General features: G+C 29.9%; 1 protein-coding gene across 13 annotated transcripts in view; it reads left to right on the top strand.

Moving 5' to 3' along the window:
* trol (terribly reduced optic lobes) overlaps positions 1-18058 on the top strand; it is a gene marked incomplete at its 3' end in the record, with an annotated part of 722946 nt that overhangs the window by 275246 nt on the left and 429642 nt on the right.

The raw sequence follows: 18058 nt of genomic DNA, 5'->3' as shown, positions 1-18058 counted from the left end.
TATCCATATGTTAAGCGAAGTCAATTTCCGTTACGGGACACTTTTTCTAACATGGCATCCCGCAAAATGATTTATAAGACGTTGTCACGTCAAAAAAAAAAAAAAAAAATACACTAAACTATCTTTAATTTTGTTTATTTAAAATAATTAACAATCTCACATTTTCACGTGAAATAAATTAAATATAAAATATGTAAGATTTTGATAATTTACTTAAGGAGATTAGAGGAAACATTTTTTTTTCATGTTAAAATTACATTTCCAACTATAATAGTGTGTTAAACGTTGTAATGTCACTATAGTTATTAAATAATTACTTCTTTAATTTTCATTTAATCTTTACACGACCCTTCAGGTGACAGGATGACTAACTCCATAAGATAATTATTATTATTTTCAATATTGATTTTATAACAATTTAGAATATAATAAAAGATTTTTTTTTTCATGTTACATCTATTTATTTTATTAAAGAGAATTCATACAAACTGCCACAGATTAAGGGAATTAAGTATTAGTTTTCAAGTACTCGTTCATACCATATATACAAAAGCATAAAAAAACAAAAAAATAACAATATTACTCACTGAATTAAAAGAAAACAAATTAATTTAAAATAATGTTAGTAATGAAATATATAATTAAAATATAATATTATCTTGATTTATAAATATAAATAAAAATATGAATCTATATCGAAAGTGTTATAAAATAAAATTAATCACATAATACAAATTTAATTAAATAACGTATGTACAAGACAAAGAAAATGCAATTTAAATAACAATTAAATAAAATTACATTCGCACCTATATACAATACTTAAATCCTGTAGGGAAACTCCAAGCCAAGCCACGCTCGTATGGAAGGCAAGTCAGGGTTCCAAGAGTTCCCAGCACTTCTCCCCCAGCCGCGTCGCTGTTATTGAGGGCCAGTGTAGACTGAGAGTGCTTGAGCCAACACTTGAGTTAAGCAGCTGGCCATTAAAAAATAAATGATTAAGAGCAGACTGTAAATTGTAGTGAACTGTTTTATTTTTATATTTCTACCATAGTTTTACCAATGAAACTATTACTAAAAGTACTTCTTTTAGTCAATTTGTCAACTGAAAAGCTCATTTGGAAAACTATTCCGGTAAAGAATTTCCCCCGAGAATAATACAGAAATGTCTCTTTTGGAATCAGGGAGGGTTATTTCTAAGTTCTTTGCAAAGTATTTTTTTTTTTATTAATGCATAAATGTCATCGGTTAGAGTTTTATTGAAAGTTTCTATAATATTATATATACTATTTATAATCTTTAACTTTCTTGAGACTGGTTAATTTTGTTTAAATAAATAATTAATTTTTATCCATTTTTGTCTCAAAACATTTATTTTTCTTATAAGTCCGACGTTTAAGCCAATCCGGTCATCCTCCGGGACATCTTAATACAATTTTGGAACTAAAAATATTTAAATACTTAACTTCATGCAGTTGAGTGTTTAAATATTTTTAGTTCCAAAACTGTATTAAGATGTCCCTGAGGATGACCGGATTGGCCGAAACGTCGGACTTATAAGAAAAATAAGTGTGTTGAGACAAAAATGGATAAAAATTAATTATTTATTTAAACAAAATTATATATACTGTTTACACTAACTTATGAGACACTGCCAGATTCATGGTTGTGTAGAAAAGTCGAGATTAAGTGCTTAGTATAAAAATTATAATTTTTCGTATATTTTTGTTTTTTGATAACTCTTATATCGTTTATGACTAATGGATTTACTGCTGTGATTTTTTTTTTGTTAAAATCGCATTAAAATGAAGTTTATTCGGGTATCTCTTTTGCTATTGTTCGAAACTATGCGACAATGATAAATTCTACTGCAGCGGTCTCTTGACTTCAAGGGCAAGAAAAATACTATGACGTCACACGGTTGTATTTCCAATTATCGTTTGTGAGCTCTCAGAGATAAATCTATGTTCTTTACGACCCCGCATGTCCTCGTGAGCCTATCGTATGACAGCTGTCTTAGCAGGAAATGTTTTCTCCGCTAGACAAATTCCAAAAATAGTCACTGTCGGCTTCATCAATTGATGAAGCTTAGAAAAATTGTACAGACTTTTCATGTTTCATATTCATTTATTACCACGGCGTTTTGGATTCAAAAGATTTGCTAAGAACCAATTAACCGCAACACATAAACTCAGATAAAACTAAGTATTTATGATATTTTTTAAAAAATTATCGTTATTATTTTTTCAAAAATATTTGTGGTCGTTTAGAATTGATTGCTATTAAATTCAATTTAGTTACACTGCACTGTTGTTTTTTTTTTCGATCTGAGTGAGTAAAATTATTACGTGGCTTTGCGGAACTTTATGTCTTACAAACTTAGTATTTCTGAATTAATTTTATGATTCGTGAAGTATTATTGAAAGTCGTTGAAAGCGATTTCAGAAGATGATAAATAAAAATTATTAATTTTATCTATATATTAAATTAACCTTTTTTTTTACAAATATAAATATAAATATATATTAAATCATATTGACTGTTTACAAATGTTTACTACAATTAAAATAATGTTAGAGTGGGGTCTTCTGGAGAGCGATAATGAACCAAGATTTTCTCCTCTTTTCACTCATTTTATTTGTGTTTAATTAATTTCAGGCCGCCATCAAAGATGAGATAACAACCAAAATATAAATTCAAAAATAATGCAATGATCTATGTAAATAATAAAATTAACATACTAAGTTTACACTCTCATTGTGTTGTGTTAATTTTATTTTTGTATTCATTATTTACTTAAGGAACTGTTTGATTTTTATTTAATTTTTAATATTTTAGTATATATTTTTTTTATTTTTGCAATATTATATTCTCCTAATCTGAACGAGCGTAATTATTGTGTAGTGTAAGACTTAAACTTATTATTTTTGAAACTATTTTATGATCCGTCAATTATTATTAAAAGCCGTTGAATCAGAACATATTAAAAAAAAGAAGTTAGATCTATATATTACATTAACCTTTTTTTAATATAAATATAATAACATATTTAATTATATTGACCGTTGACAAATTTTAACTACATGTAAATAAACGTGAGGAGTCAAAGTAACTCTACTTATTTTATTTGTTCTGACATTTCACCCTTCTCCCAACAAAAAACATTCACCCTAAAAACAAAAACGAGATAACAACTATAATATAATGAGAAAAATGGTATAATAAGAAATTAAGAAGATAACAATGATATCAATAGAATATAATTTTTTTATAAATGTCAGAATTGATATTACAATATAACATACATTGGAATTATGAGAAAATTGGAAGTCAGAGAATATTAAGAAATATGCGAAAGTACTTTACACTCTCATTATATTATGTTAATTTCATTTTTTATGAATATTTACTCATTGAACTGTTTCATTTTTTCTTATATTTTTAATATTTGTTTTTTTTTTCAAGATTTTATTATTTTTAAAATATTATATTTTATCTTCTTTTAATATCATTGATTATCTTATTAATTTTTTATTATGTTATAGTATAGTTCTAGTTTTGTTTTTTTCACAATTATGTTTGTCATATGTACAATTGATATGTTTATAATAGACTAGGAGAGTAGATGATGCTCCTATTGGAGACATTCCTGTCTCTTCAATTATTATGTCAAGATAGTCATCAGCGACAATAAAGAATAGCTTCAGATAGTGCTGTCTTCTCTTGACAGCACTATTTGCAATGCATCCCCATTGTCTAGCACAGCGGTTTCCAAAGTGGGTGCCCCAAGAGTCAGCCAGGAGTGCCGTAAGCGAATATCACTTTCTAAAAATATTTAAAAAAAATTTAAAATATGAAATTTATTGTATTCCATCATCAACTTCTTAGCACTTTTTAATTTTTTTTAGCATGACTTTTTGAGGACTTCGATATTAATTTTGCCGAGATTAATTTTTACAAGAGTACCTAAGCTAAACTAGCAACTGACAGTCAATTAATTTCATATTATCAAATATTTCCAAAAGTTATTTTAAACACTAAATTTCAACATAGAGCTATTAAATAATTTTTTCACTGCAATATGTATTTTTATTTTTCAAATCTCTATTTAAATTGATAACTTGAAGAAAAGGAGGGGAACAGAACCCAACGGTATATCCTCTAAGCGTGATTTAAAAATTATTTAACATAGTCAGTCTCATTCGGCTCCTTCTCCCTACGAGCGTGCATGTGAGTATTATGGTGTCATGTATTTGGTCCGTATGAGTTCGTTAGTAATAGTCATGATGTCCCATTCTTGATTTTTTGTTCCTTCAAGATTGATATCTTATAAAAAGATTGATTTTAGTTTTTGGTATTCTAAAAAAAAAAATTGAATAAGGTCAGAATTTAGGACTATCTTGAGATCTTTGGTTTAGTTTTTGTTTTAAAGTTTATGGATAAAGAGTTAACTTAGTCTCGTGCAAAATACATCTCTAACTTATTCATATATTAAAATTATTGAATAATTTTAAATATTACAAATAAATTATTAAAGTAATCAAAACAATACTAATAGGTATGTAATTAAAAAATAAAACAAACCTGAAGGCGTTGTTCTTCGCTTAATGTAAGACCCCACAAATTAGTTTCATAAATATTAACTTTTCAGTTTTTGGAGAGAATGCGCGAGCTAAGCGATTTAGAAATTGAAAAATAGCAAATAGTTGTATTTAGTTTTATATTTTTTTATGATAATAATCAAAATAGATTAATAAATAGTTAATAGCAGAATATATTGCATTAATCTGGGCTTTAGTTACTAAGATGAAATTGGTTTTCCTTCTTTGAAAACCACTGCTCCTTTAACTGCTGGTAAGTGGGAATGAAAAATTGTATATATTGATTCAAATTCTAGTTCGAAATATAGCGAAAGCATCATCCACGATTCTTAGGATCTTGTTTTTGAATGATTGCAAAATTTTTCGTTGCGTGCAGGATAGCTCCCCGGACTTCACAACCGTACATCAGTAGTATTGTTAATATTGTTTTGTTGATGAGATTTTTCTCTCTGATTTTAATCTGAATTTTCTATTGACGAGATAATATAGCACTACTCACCTTTCCTAGGTTAGGGTTAGTTGAATATTGATACCATAAATATATGCAACGTCAAGAACAACTTCAAAATCGGAGTTGAGCATTACACCTAAAAGAAATCTTTATAGTATTGACACAGCAATGCTCATATTGCTACGATAAGATTCTTACTTCGGACAATGACCATACAAACAAGAAAGGCAAACATTTGGCTTCCACCATCAACATTTACACTTCGACTAAAAGAATATAATTTCCTGTCGACTCAACCCAGCCTCCTAAATATAGCAGTGACGGTACCAGACTAAACAAGTTTGGCATCTTGGCGGGAAATCTTTCCGATGGAATTCCAACTATACAGAAACTTCTACTAACGGACACATCAACTATAACTCATCCGTCATGGATGTTTTACATTCACAACTAATTTGTTTTTGTAATTTATTATTTCTTTTTATATTTTTTTATTTTTCTATACTTACTGTGGTTGTTATCTTGTTTTTTTTTTAGCCCTGAAGAAGGCTAGAAACTCTAGCCGAAACGTCGGCACATTAAAATAAGTTAATCATACTTATTTGTGTTTCATTGACCGCACCCCCAACCATCTTCTCCTAATTTGTTTTTGTTTTGTTTTTTAATCCGGCAGGAGTGTTTTACTTTTTGTCCCCTAAGAGTTATCCCGTGAGCATTTACCTCATGGTAGAAGATTTGTAAAATTATTTTATATAATTGTATGTGATAATAAAAATATTTACGGTTACTTTCAATGCGATTGGAAATTAAAATTTCGAATTGTAGCTCTTCCATCTGAGGCTGAATAATCCATAATTTCGTAAAAGATCTGAAATCTTCCCTCGGCTCATAATTTGAAATAAAAAACTCAGGAGGTGTACAGGTTAGCAAATTAAGGACCTAAATAAAAGTAGCTGAGGTGGCTGAAGCGCAGGTCTGCCACCTGGGAACTTCGGCGGGAATCCGGCCTGAGGTGTCGACTTTTTTCGTTGTGGTCCCACGTAATGAAAGCTTGATCCCACCATGGTTAGAACAGTTTCGTTACCTCTAGATTACCCCCGATAAATTTGTTTTTTCGAGTATTTTTCTATTTATGTTTTAAAACTAAGATATTTCAAGTTTTTTTTTCCAGTATCATGCCAATATTTTCCTATTATTTATTTATCGTCAATTGACAGAATTCTATCAATTAATAACTGTGCTGAACGATTAAAAATGGGGATATCTCAGGCATATACACAATAAACCCACTAAGATATACAATTTTTATTTGACTATTAACAACAGAGGGATGTGGCTTGTCTTTTGAATGTATTGTTAATTTTCTAACTTTCCCCAGTTCTCCAGCGCACCTGACCCCGGAATTCCCTATGGGATGTAGTATTTTTATATTGCATTCTTATTAAAAAAAAAAAAAAAAACGCCCTGAAGGCGTAAATCGTCAGAAACATCAAACAATTTTTTTAACCATTTTTCACGATTTCTGTTCTAAAGTTGAGAAAATTTGAACACACCTAAAGAACAATATTGTTTTAAAATAAAACTTCACTTAAAGATTTATCATTATAATTTGAGTTTCCTGGACCGGTCGAGAAAACTAAACTGTTTGTCAAGATGATGACCTAAATTAAATAAATAGTTTGAGGTTTGGGGTGATTCGTTCTTTTTAAAATCTGTTTTCACTATAAAAATAAAGGAGGGATTAAGCTGTATACTGGGACATTTAGTAATAATATATATATTTTTTTTATTATCTGTATATTTTTTTGTCTTTTGCTTATCGATATCGTTAAACACGTTTGATTACGCTTTTGTATTTGTTTCTCAAAAATTTGTTTTTCCAGTTTTGATTTTTCTTGAATGAACATTTTTCTCTTACGAAAAATATATTCCCTACATATGTACTAATGAGGGTATCATCGTGCCTATGAGTTATTCGAATTCTTTATCTTCAGTGTTATTGATATTAACACTTCACCAATCGTATAACATCACTTCAATAGGATGACAAATCAATTCAAACGATCAGATCAACATGAACCATTGACTCCAAAGATCTCTCCCACGTTTATTTGTAGCCTTCGATGAGACTGTCATGTATTTCTGACATTAATGTCATTCATGTCTAACATCGGGGCGCCTGCATTAAGACAACGCTAATGGCATCTGTCGGTTGACGCCAGGCTGGGACAATTGCTGTCTCCAATCTTCTTTATCTCCTCCTAAAGGGAGCTCACTCGTGCAGAACACTGTTGTATGAAAGCCCATAAAATGTAAATCTGCGAATAATTTTTAAAATTAATGTCTACCATACTAAACACTTAATAAGTAATGATAATTAATAATAATAAATATTCAATTATAATAAATTATATCCATATAGTCCCAACATTCTTTATAGATTATTTTGAAGCTTTTATTACGAACTTATTGTTAAAAATTTTAAAACTATTATCAATTATAAATTAGCATACCTAAACTATAATTTCACAGCCTCACTCAGTAATATTAAACATTTGCAGATTATTCAACGCAGTTCTGATAAAATATAGTCAAAATTTGAAAGAAGAAATAATTTATTGATTGATAAATATTACAATCTGCTTAAACGTTGTTAGACAATAAGTAACAGAGATAACTGATCACATTCATTAATTGCTTATAGTTGTTACCCTTTTATTTAAATATGAATTATTTCAATTGCAAATTATGTTACACCACTATCAATTATTGACAACGATATTATTAAACCTACCTTACAATCAGATCAGGACTATGATCAATTTATTTCGAATTATATTTTGTACTAGTTGCTTATTAAAAAATACTATCAAACTCAATTATTAGTGATAATTTAAATTTTAACCTATATTAATAAAAATTAATTATACTAAACATTTCTGCATATTGGTTCGAATTTCTCGTATTTAATTCAAAATTAAATATATAATTAATATTTTCTTATATATACTAGTATTTTTCTTGATGGCTACAATAACAAGTCTGAAGTCCACGAATAACCAGAACATGGCTTATGATCATTCCAATCAGACACGATGATACCTTCATTAGTACACATGTAGAGAATATATTTTTCGTTAAAGAAAAATTGAAACTGGAAAAACAGGTTTTTGAGAAACAAATACAAAAGTGTAATCAGAAACTAAAAATTAAAATTGATTTTGTAATTGTTCTAAAGGGGCTTTGTCCCAGAATAATAAACTATTTTTCATTTCATTTCGGTCTACGTTTACCTGTCGGTTAACAAAATTTATTTGTTGGACTCTAGTACTACAACTCCATTGCACCTTCAGTCTTCCTTGTCTGATGTAGTGATGTAATCCAAATGAATTTGAAAAAAAAATCTTGCAATTAGCTTTTTCAGATGGACAAATATCTTCGATCTTTCGGCCATGAAACAACTGCGTCACGAGAATATGCTTTAACAATTGGTCAATCATTGCCAATACCTGTTGTCGGTAGAATATTAAATAGGATTAATACACGATATCGTTCAGTGATTCATGAATAGATTTGTACGTAGCAGTTCCGATTTATGAGAGCAATCTATCAATGGAACGTCGTCAGGATACAGTTGAAACGGTCTCTGAATCGCCCGGCTCCCATTCACGAAGTTCATTCAACAGTTGGTTCACGTGAAATCAATAAAGGCTGAATATCTCTTTGTTCTTTCCTTTTTAGAGATAAGGCAACAATAAGTTTAAAAACACTCGATGAAGCGCTGAAGAGGATATCAAATGGATTAGTCTTTATCTGACAGGTAGAATTTATGTCAATGGTACAAGGTTAACTATCTAGATCAGATTCTTTTCAATTTCGTCCAGATTAAATAACTCAGCTCTTGAAAGGAAATCTGAACTAAAGTCCTTCACTAAATAATTCTGCTCTCCATCTTTATTTTCTATATTATCTTAAAGAAAAAAAAAAATGAATCTGTTACTAGACCAACAGTTGTGCAAGGAGTAGATTTGGTCATAATCAAGCTCGACCGCTAGTTTTTTACCTACTTAAGGTTACACACTTTATGAGATGGGTGGAGCCAGTAGGGCTCCAAAACCCACAGGACTGACTCACAGCAACAGTGAAACAGAATATAATTATCTCTCTCAACCGGATTCGTTTACGAGTCATTGGAGTTAGTAGCACACCTTACCTATAAGCTACCCACTCACCTATATATTCATATATATATTATTTTTTCTGGAAGAAATGACCGTTTTATTACTTCTTTATATTAATAATTAATTTTAACATTCCAATAACTTTTTTTGAGGTAATTTTTCGATTATCCACTTCATTGATCTTAAAATGATAAAGTAAAAATGATCCACAATCACATTAAAATATATATAAATTACATTTCACTTCGAATAAAAGAGTTAAAGTTAATTAGAAGTGATTTAAATATTATTCACTACTTATACAGTTTGATTATAAGGGGTATTGATAATCAGTTGTGTAAAATGTTAATTTGTGTTAAATGGAAAAATATTTTCTTCTTTTAACATGTTAAACGACATAACATTTAACAAGGTTGCTAAATAGGGAATGAAATCATACAACAGATCAGCTAAGATCTATACCATTTTATCTACTGTCGTAGATAGTTGCATTAGTCGTAGTTTTTTTTACAGGGTTATCAAGCAGCCAAGTTATCGAGTTAAAGTAAGAAAGAAAATTAAAGAGAATTCCTTTTGCTCAGAATTTCTCGACAAGGAAAATACATTCTACTATCCTTGTCCTTCACGCACAAACGGCCAATTCCCGGCGCCGTGTATATTTATAATGTGGAAAAGGTCATTCAATTAATTGCTATCATTTATCTAGGTACTACTAGTAACATTACAAAAGAATCACAAGGAAGCGGGATTTATATCATTGTGACACCTAGAAAAGGAATTTTATTGTATTCTCAACAATGTTTATTTATGGAATATCATGATTGAAAATAAAACAAATTTTTAGTTGCTAAATTTAGATATTGCTTATTTTAAAACATTGACTTCTTTTTTTTTATAACCCTAAATTATGGCCAATTTTAGTATACGAACTTTACCTTATCCCCCATCTACGTCTCAGGCAGTTTAAAATTGCCCTTGTGTTGAATGCCCGTTGCCCTCAAGAAATAATAGCTTACTTCTATTCATTTTCACTATAATCTGCCATAAATAAATAAATAATTTATCATCTATTTCTAATTTATTCAGACAAAAATTATTTGATCAAAGAAAGAAAATAACCCTAAAATTGTGATTTTAACATCTGACTGTTCACAGTTGATAAGCGAGAACCAATATAGGTTGTAGTAATTAATTACACACGCGTGTCTGTTTGATAGATAGTTTAAATTATTTGCATAAGATGGAATACAATAATCTTAGTCAATTATCTGAATAGATTACTGAATCTCTTTTCGAAACTGAATGTTGAATTTTTTAATATCTTTATTGAAATTTACAACCGTATATTATATAATATATTCAGTAAATTTGATCTTAGTTAAAATGGAGTGTTACAGGCGTGTAGAGAAACTACCCATAGGTAGCACTCCAATGACATTTCTCATTAGCAGGTCTTGTGGTCACGTGGCCATCTTCTTTTCAGGCGCCTCAGAGGATTGTCAGGAATGGAAGAGGATGCAAGGTTAGAAACTAGGGGGTTTGAGTGGTTAGATAGTTTATAATGGAAGGAGTGATCTGATCCGGGCTATACCGGTTACTTAGGGAACATTAAGGTCTTAATGTATGATTTTATTTGTTACAAAGTAAGAAGCATTACGGATTTTCGAAGGATTTTGGATTGTTAGGATTGGATACGAGAGGAATTCGAAGGTTTAGTGGAGCCCCAAAGCTCAACTCCATATGTCCAGATTGGCCTTATTACAGTCATGTAGATCAGTCTTTTGTAATGTGTTGGAAGTTAAGACCGTTTGTCTATTAAGTGCTGTAATAGTCGAAATCGTTGTGCAGTTTCCTGTCTTTTCAGTCTTGTTTGAGGGTTCCAGGTTAATCGTTTGTCCAAATGTAGCCCAAGGTTGCGGATCTGTTCGACAGAGGTAAGAGTAACATTATTAAATTAAAATGCAGGGCAGTCGGTAGGTAAGATATTTAATTTGTTAAACGTATACAGTTTTTTTTCTAATTTATAGGTAGCGTAGTCTATCTCTTGACAGCTACTGCTATAAGAAAATCAGCTCAGCAGAAAAAAGCAGATTAGATCAGCGCTTAGAGGCTTAATCACCCGCTAATCTTTCACTCCGCTTAAAATTACTAAACTATAAAAGTATACTTATACCGGGCCTCCTGTTCGGAGCACCTATGCTGTCTAACGTAGCACCCACAACAGCAATGAAACTCCATTAGTTTGTCAATATATCTTGAGACATATTGTGAAGCACTGTTCTTTACAAAGAGCGAAAACTTACTCCATCAATACGACATTTGGACTGCCGACAGTGACAAAATGCATCAAATTCTTTGATATCCTCCAACACTGTACTAAATCGCTAATCAAGATATCAACACCAACAAGACAACTACAAAGATGGTAGACACATAAACAGTGCTAGATTCAACTGAGGTATACTAACTTACTACTGGCGTAAAGACAACTGGTGAGAACGGTCATCAGAAAGTGGATACAAGACCGTTTTTCCAATCTATATCCTATCCTCAGTCTCCTCGCAAAGTTCATCAAAGGGGCTTAAAACTAATAATTAAAACAAAATTTATTATTATTTTTAGAACAATTTATTAGCCATAACTATTTTTTTTTTATTTACTAAAGCATGAACATACTGGTTGTATATGCATTGCTTAATGCATTGTCTTATCCAGAAAGATTTGCTTTCATGTATAATTCACAAACATTTACATTAGATCAAATTTGAAGCTTCATTTACACGAAACTTTATTTTTAGAAGGCTGAAAAAGAGATGAATCAGAGAACTACTAAAGTAGTCCTCAGGGTATCTTGGTTTCATGCCAGGATATACTGTTAAGCAGAATGCTTCATTCTTACACATCCTGAAAGTAAAATACGCTCGTTCCCTGGTGTGAATTAAACATTTAGGAGAACAAATTGCCTTTTTTTTTTCTAAATAGTTGATGGGTATTGATTAATTGAGTCAATGAAAAATCTAAAACTAAACAAGATGTAGAGTCAAAAAGTGGTGTTGGATAAACCTGAAGTTATAAAATATTCCAGACTATAATTTATATATTTTTTTCCAACTTATCCGTCACTGCCATATCCAACTAGTAAAAAGAATTTTAATATAATTCACTTAGTAATTAATTAAATTTTTTTTCACAACATAAGGAATTACACCACTTTTCCTTTTACGGAGCTCTTATCCACTACATTGGTGAATAATAATAGTATAAAACTCTAGAAAATTCCTTTGGTAAATTCTTCCGATTTTCCATCCAAGTATTGGTTTACTGCATAATACATCCATCACTCAGTTGTCAATATTCTATATACTGGTCGCCAGTCCAATATCTAAATTTGATTACTAAAAAACATATCCAAGAAAAAATTCATTTCAAAACGGCTTAGCAATCATCAGAAATTCCATGAAATGGAACGATGAAACGCTTGTACCACTACAAACCAATGAAAGGTCTTTATTTTAATATTTATTACGGAATTTCACACTATATTTACAAATATATAAATTAAATAATAACCCAATAAGAAGTAGATGAGAAAAAATAAAACATAAATAAATGAAAAACAAATTTAAAGTTGAAATAAAATAACATCTTAAACACTATCATTCCTATTTACAACATTTACATTGAGCCTGGAGAATGGAACCGAGCTCTACCCACCCCACTTATGAAGGAAAGAGCAGGACTCCCGGTGCTTCCCTCTCAACCACGTCACTGGTTCAATCAAATTAAAAATAATTGTACCTACATAAGAAACTGTAATACCATGGTTTACAATTTCTAAAAGCAACGAAATTCATTAGGACATCGATTGATGTCCCTCAATCCAGGACTTTCGGTTAACTTCGAATATTTAGAAGGCTATTTAAGTATTTTCCGTGCGAATATTTTAAGTAATACTTTATTTTCAAAAACCAATAGGAGCAGTTCTTTACGTAGGCCACGTTTTGCACCCATATAGAACAGTGGGAAGGATGATAGTTTTTTAAATTCTAACTTGTGAACATTTGGACCGAAGGTACGAGCTAAGCGATTTCGAAATTGAAAAAGAACAAGCATTTCCCGCCTTTAATCTCGCTTTTAATTTTTTAACTTTTATCTAATTACCGTAGGACCTAAATACAGAAACCTATCTACTTATTCAAAAGTATTTCCTCCTGTATCTGTTTCACCGAGATTGCCCCTTTCTACTGCTAACCATATATTTTATTTTATCCGTGATTATTTGGAGGCCTCCCTAAACAAATCATTAATTTCCAACTTGCGCCATAAATTCCTTAAAACAGTCCCTATCCTGATACCCGAACGGGAGACTTGTTCACCTCCTGACAATTAGCGTTTTACTTCAGCAGGATGAATGACTTGTGTATTGTAAAAATAAAAATATGTGTGTAGGGCGTTCAATCCTACGTGTCAGCGTAGCCTGGGAGCCGCTCTCATTGTTGGTCAGCGAGTCCATCAAACACTAACCAAGAGGAATAGTCAGACATAAATTGGCAAATATTTGCTCCATTTCTTGGCATATAAAAATTTGGCGACCAATGCCAATTAATAATTGCTATAATAACACGAGCAAATGATGGCTGTATATAGGTCACATGTGGGAACTGCATCTCAGCGTTGAAGGCTTAGTATCTTACAGCGCCTTATTCAACGATCCTGATTCCAATGACATCTATATCGTATCGACATTTGATCAGTGTTCGTCTTATTAATGAATCGAATAGAAAATAAATTGAACCGGACCAAAATACAAAAATATGGTACCTGCAATGAAATTCAAATCCAGATTTTACGTTTAAATATATTGTTGATAAATGCATCTTTAATAACTTGAATTTAATATTTTTCGCCATAGGGATTGTAATTATTGATAGGCTGAATGTTAAATTTGTTTTTCTACTTTCTGTTTATTCATTTATTATCAGTTTGGTCGTTAAAATTTTAATCGTATTCAGTACTTTTGATGTCTGTATTACAGTACAAATGAAATGGCCTCTAATCAGTTACAGGATTATGAAAAACACAACTCAAGGTAAATGTAATAAAAATACGTCAAAAACTTTTCTTATATTCTTTTTAGATAAAACACCTCTCTTTCAAAATTAATTGCATAGAACTGAAATGTAAAAATTATACAAACTTGCAACTTTCGTAACATTTTTAAAAATCACACCATGAAACCCAACAAAAACCATTTAAAATAGTTTTGTAAATCATAAAAAAAAATTCTCTGGAAGCTCTCGAGATGATACACCAATCAAATATTTCACCTCTTGCTGAACGTGATTGTTAAATTTTTTCATTCCCTTATTAAACAATTTATTATTATAATATTGTTATTTTCTTTCTTCCAATATTTTTTTTTCTGGACTGACTATATGTAAGAAAAATTATAATTAGAATATATAAATATAAATTATTGGAATAAAAGGTCGTATATTTATTTCACGTCAAATCTGCACGTGAGGGATGTTGAGGTCTATATGGATGAGTTTATTTCTGACGCAATAAGGAGTATCAAAGATCTTACGGAGAACGTTTGTCAACCTTGTTATAGTTATTGAAATCTACGATTAGTTTTAGAGGGTAAAATTTATTGATTGCTTCCACAGAACAACTATAAAATATAAGCACTTATAAAATGTATTATAAAGCATAAAAAAATGAGTTTTTGCTATTTTATCTTATGCAAATGCTGATTTTTTTCTGAAAGAATAATAGAAAAAAAAATGTTTTTGATGTATTGCATAAGTTATAAAATCAAATATTGGAAAAGATTTTTACTTATACTGTAACAGAATTTAAATATGAAAATATATCTTTGCATCTGGTAAAGTACGCATGGATGAATTAGTAAAAACAGAGAGGAAATTGCATTTTGAGAAGCATTTCATTCAATAATTCATTGTTTACTTTTTTCTAGGATTTTTCATGTTTTTATTAGACTTTTTTTAATGAACATTTTATTTTTAACTGTATGTCCTTTTTACTAAATTAACTAGGAAATATATATGTAGCAACATATAAGAGTTGATTTTGATATAGCCTGCTATAATTACAATTTAATATATGAAATGTATAGTAAATCAGTTATTTTTCTCCTTTTTAATTCCTGAAAAAAAAAATCAATAGAATCATGTTATTTTTTATCATATGTTTTATAACCAAAGTTCTTCTGAAAAAGACCTTTTGAACTAGATTGTTTTTTTGTATCTCTTAAAAACGATCTAGTTCAAAAGGTTTTTCTTAGCAGAAAAAAAATTTTTTAATTAAAAATAAAAGAAAAAAATGGTAAAATTAAGAAATTCATTAATTTAATATTCATTTTTATCATTAAAAAGAAGATTTTCTATTTTCAAAACTGCTATTGACATCTGTACGTCACATAGTTCCTGAGATATAGATTTCTCAAAATGAATTAGCTAACTACTGACATTTCAGTACATTTTCATGAAATGTTGCTTTTTAAAAGGCTATATCTCGAGAACTATTGGACGTAAATAGCTCTATTAGAGCTAATATTTCGGCATATTTATTCTTCTTTAAACGATGTTCTTTTAGATCTTCGTAGATGTCGGTAGTTTTTAAGATATAGAGCTCTGAATGAAAAATTTATTTTGATAAATTTTTCAAAATAAATTCACTAACTACTGATCTTTCAGTACGTCCCATACAACATTTTTATGAAATGTTGCTTTTTAAAAAGCTATATCTCGAAAACTTTTTTAATGTAACTAACCTACGTTTTACGTTTTAACGTAACTAAACTTATTAAACGTAAATAACTCTATTAGGGTTCATATTTTAGCAAATTTACTGTTCTTTAAATGATTCTCTCTTAGATTTTCTTGTGTTGTTCCTACTTTTTAAGATATAGAGCTCCGAATGAAAACTTATTATTTTTTTTTCGCTTTGAAACAGCCGCCATTTTTTATTCCCGCTCCTATACTTCGTCAATTTTGACTATTAATTATACATAGTTTTCATTAAAGTAATCAAAATTGGGGTGAGACAACAGCCTTTTTTCTCCTCTTGGGCTCTTATACTAATAGTTTTCATTAATGTAATCAAAAATTGGAGTGAGATAAATGCCTTTTTTTCTTCCCGGCTCTTGTACTATAACTCGCTCAAGTATTGGTCGAGAGTGAAATGGTGTTTTAAGAGTAAAGCTGTGTTTTTTGTTTTCCAAACCCTAATTGTTCGTTAGCAGTCAGTTTGCTTATTTCTACTTTTTACTTTATTTATTTATTGTTAGTGTTGTTCATTGTGTTTCGTTTGTCCTACATAGAAATAATCGAAAGAATACAATCATTGTGAGTGGAACAAGCCTAGCAATGATGCGAGCGCCCTAAAAATAGCATCTCGAGACATTACGTCACCTATTAATTGTCAGCTGTGATAGGCGCCTTCCCGACAGTATTTATGTCCTTTAATATTACGTGAGTAGTCAAAACATTTCATTTTTTTTTTTGTTCGAATTAGTTTGTGGGAATGCGGCCGCCAACACGTTTTTATACCAGGCGAGCGTTAATTATGCCATTTCTTAAACTGGAGCAGAATTTATTGTCGGTGAGTTCATGCAACATGTGGTTCTTTCATCGTTTCCGACGTTTCTTCTGGTGTTTTTTTTTTCTTGAGGCGACGTAGTTAGTTATAAGTGCGTGAGTATTGTTTCTCTAGGGATGAGGTCATCGGCCATGATGGGTGCATCTATCTATAAATATATTAGATATCATAAGGTCGTTGTTGTAATAAAAATATGACCGAGTAGACATGATTTTTTTGTATTTTAAATAATGTAGAATTTATTTCTTAATTAATCTTCAAAAATCGTATATAACATTATTCCTAAACATATCTACTTATTCGTATTATATATTTCCTATCTATTTGTATTTATACACAAAAACAAGCATAAATGTACAGAGCTTTTGTTTCAGTGATATTTATATTGTTTTCAGTAAGGGGTAGAGACTTTTTCAAACTTCTTTCGAACATCCTCATCATTAACTACTTTATATTTTGTTTTTCTAAATATTGATAAATCTACACCGTATTGTTTTGAAATCACTGCAAATCGAAGAAGTCTTTTTGAAGGAATCTCCAAAGAAAAACAAACTGGCTAGAATATAAAGATTTATTTGGCGTGGCTACCTATTAAACGTATAATCAAAATAAAACATAAATGTATAATCAAAATATAACATTTAAGAAAGAAAATAATGAATAAGAATTAAATTAAAAGACCTTTAAGAAAAATAAAATTAGCAAACTAAATGATGAAATTTAACAAACAAATTTATAAAACCAAGAGTTAAAGAGAGAAATGCTCTATTTAGTCATGCTGCCCAAATACATAGGGTTGCTACAGTACACTGCATACCAATCAATCCATGATCGGATATATATATATAATACATATAGTCACATGATATAACAATTTTTTTTTTTCCCTTCCTTTTCCTTTTACAATCAATACTCATCTACTCACTAAATACAAATATTTTAATTTTGTTTTATCTAACAATTTCATTCCATTTGTCAATTTTATATGATTTAATTGACAAATTTATTCTCCCTAATTGGCTTTCTCAGACCCTCGCCAGCGATTCGCTACCACGTTCGATCCGTTAAACAAATTAAACGAATTTACTATCAGTTAGCAATGTAAAATCAAACCAAAGACATAATAGTCAAAACAGTGGATCAGTTTACAGAAAAACAAATAAAAAAATAAATTAAACAAAAAAAAAAAATATATATATATA

Source organism: Halyomorpha halys, unplaced genomic scaffold, assembly GCF_000696795.3.
Source record: "Halyomorpha halys isolate HHAL.00 unplaced genomic scaffold, Hhal_1.1 Scaffold696.1, whole genome shotgun sequence".
In the NCBI taxonomy this organism is placed as follows: Eukaryota; Metazoa; Arthropoda; class Insecta; order Hemiptera; family Pentatomidae; genus Halyomorpha; species Halyomorpha halys.
The sequence above is the reverse complement of the archived record's forward strand: the minus strand, read 5'-3'. Positions and strand labels throughout refer to the sequence as shown.